Source organism: Saimiri boliviensis, chromosome 11 (genome assembly GCF_048565385.1).
Source record: "Saimiri boliviensis isolate mSaiBol1 chromosome 11, mSaiBol1.pri, whole genome shotgun sequence".
NCBI classification, from domain to species: Eukaryota; Metazoa; Chordata; class Mammalia; order Primates; family Cebidae; genus Saimiri; species Saimiri boliviensis.
In genome coordinates this window covers 16,954,713-16,957,544 of record NC_133459.1, presented here as the reverse complement: position 1 = coordinate 16,957,544, position 2,832 = coordinate 16,954,713, and the positions used below count along the sequence as shown (strand labels likewise).

At 47.1% G+C, this 2,832-nt stretch overlaps 1 pseudogene; it reads right to left on the bottom strand.

The window, feature by feature from the left end:
• Positions 1–265: 265 nt before the first annotated feature.
• Positions 266–1,454, bottom strand: LOC104652471 (dynein light chain 1, cytoplasmic-like; annotated as a pseudogene).
• Positions 1,455–2,832: the final 1,378 nt, after the last annotated feature.

Here is a 2,832-nt window from a genome sequence, read left to right as displayed (position 1 = left end):
CTTTTTTAAAGGAAAGGATTTTGAGAGAAAACAATGTGGGGCAGAAGTATGGAAGAGAAAATAAATACCAATGTGGGCTATTTTGCCAATTGCTTATAACCACAACAAACTAGTACAGAGAATACCCTGCAGGATACACAATAAAGGTTCAAGCATCAAGGTGTTCCCTCAGCAAGGCTGGAAATTTCAGTCTCTGGTATTTAGAATTTCAGCCACAGTCCTTGTCTTTGGATGGATCGTGGGTGTGTGGCAGTGATCCAGGCTTTCAACCAGATTTGACTGGAAGAATGGACACTTGGCCCAGGTCAAAGCAGATGAAGTGTTTGGTTTCATGCGTCACGTCACTCCCGGAGTTCCTCCCCACGATGCAATGCCAGGTGGAACCGTTCTTGTCAAATTCCCTCCCGATACGAACAGCAATGGCCTTCTCTATGTTGTGTTTCTCCAGCGCCTGAGTAGCGCACTCCACCGAGTCCTGTTGCATCTCTTCTGACATGTCCGCATTTTTGATCAGGGCCTATTGGTCGCACACGGTTACCATGGAGAAGGGGGCTGCCCGGCTGTAACAGTCCCCTGGGGGAGGCTGGCTGGAGCTGCTGTGGCTACCCAAGCCGTGGCGTATCTAACGGGAGGCACTATTTGTGCCACAGAAAGAATTTCAGATTTGAAGTCCCAAGGCTCAAGTGTAAGACCTGGCTATTTTACTCACCCCTGGTGGAACTTTGGGCAAGGGTTTTAATCTTCTGAGTCTCATGGTTTTTTCTTTTCTTTTCTTTTTTAAATTATCTTCTGTAAACTGAGGGTGGTCGTAGCAATTTCCTCACAGAGCAGCGGAACGGTGCAAATGAGATAGCATGTTGAAAGCACTTCGAAAATGGTCACGCATTCTCTCCATGTGGCAATTGCCCTTATTCTGCCTCACTGTACAATGAGGAACATAAGCTCATCCACCAATGGGTCCTCTTTTATTTATTTATTTATTTATTTATTTATTTATCTGAGACAGAGTCTTGCTCTGTCACCCAGGCTGGAGCGCAATGGTTCAATCTCGGCTCACTACAACCTCCGCCTCCAGGTTCAAGCGATTCTCCTGCCTCAGCCTCTCAAGTAGTTGGGACTACAGGCACACACCACCATGCCCAGCTAATTTTTGTATTTTTAGTAGAGACGGGGTTTCACCCTGTTGGCCAGGATGGTCTCGATCTCTTAACCTTGTAATCTGCCTGCCTCGGTCTCCCAAAGTGCTGGGATTATAGCAGGCGTGAGCCACCATGCCCAGCCTGGTCCCTCTTTTATAACGTGTTGTTGAGCTCTCCTCACTCCGGGGAAACAAGGTCACTGAGGGGAAGCAAGTGTTGTCACTATCATTTTCACCTACCCGTCATTGTCACCATCCCATCATGGTAATTGTCATCACCGTCATCGCTGTTATTGTCATCATCGTCATGGACCATTTCCTAAACATCTACCAAATGACACCCTTGTCATAGACCGGAATGACAACCTTTCAGCTTGTGCTGATAATCAACCCTTTTTTACAGATGAGGAAACAGTCTAGGGTAGTCCACTTGCTCAAGATCATACATGGAAACTTTGGCTCACTGGAAGATTTAAAATCAGATAAAAAGGATGTTTGTTGTTGCATCCATATTTCTCCTTTCCCCATCAATCTCAGCCAACTAACAGCTCCTCTGAGATGACATGGCTCTGGGATGTCAACGACATTATCAACCTGCATTCCGAGCACCAATGATGAGAATGGCACTTTTCTTTTGGAAAAATGCCCCCATGCATTGGAATAGTGGCAAAGAACGCTGAATCTGAAGCTGTTGACATCCTGAAAGTCCATGGGCTGGAGCTAAGGGGAAGCCAAGCGTCTCTGTTTTATTTGCTGTGTGCAGCCGTCTTTCAGAAGCTGGGCAGGCACTAATTAGATAGCCACTCGGAAAGTTGCTATCGCTAACTGGAAGCCATCCAAATTGCTCTCTTTATTCAGAGGCTTTAGAAGAAGATACCCCCCTCCCCAATTCTCCTCCCACCTCATCCTCACTTACCAAACCTCAAGGACCACAAATACAGCTAATTATGTCAGCTTGGCTTGGCACTCGTTTTCCAGATAGCATCTTTCATTAGCGTTGACCTTCCAGCTGCCTGGCTGCCTGGACCTGCGGGGATTATGGGTGATGTGTTGGTTACCCTGGTGACACAGGAAAGTGATAGCGGGAGGCAGAGGGTGTGGACAACATCTCCAACTGGCCCCAAAATGATGTGCCCCTTTTCCTCCATGCTTCCTGTACTCCCACAAGATGGCAGTAGGACCTCTAGGGAATCCAGTCGTGTGAGTCTCTAGGGGTGACAGGGAGAATCTGGGGTCAATTTGTTGGCTGTCTTAGCCTTGAGCATCTTAAAAGCATTTGGTGGATGGTCTCCAGGGGTGAGTTTTTAAGGGAAGGCAGACAGTCACTGTGTTTTATTTATTATCATTGTACCTCACCTCCCAACATACACACACAGACGCTGCCCACCCAGCCTTAGCAGTTGGAGGCTAAGTCGAAGGCAATGCATGTGGAATTAAATTAGCATTATTTATGCACCAATGGCATGCACCAAAGGCAGGGGAATGACAGCTGATCTGCTTGAGAGAACAAACTGTTTCTATGTTCTTTAACCCAACACTCAGGCTGAGCTCTGAGCCCAGGAGTCCGGCTGAATGTCATCGGTGGTTTTGCATTTGAGAAGGAGTTTGCTTGCTAAATTCTCTGCAAAGTGGGGAGGTGTGTGGCCTTTTAAGACACGAACACATGGCACAGCATATACAGAAATGGGTGTGTG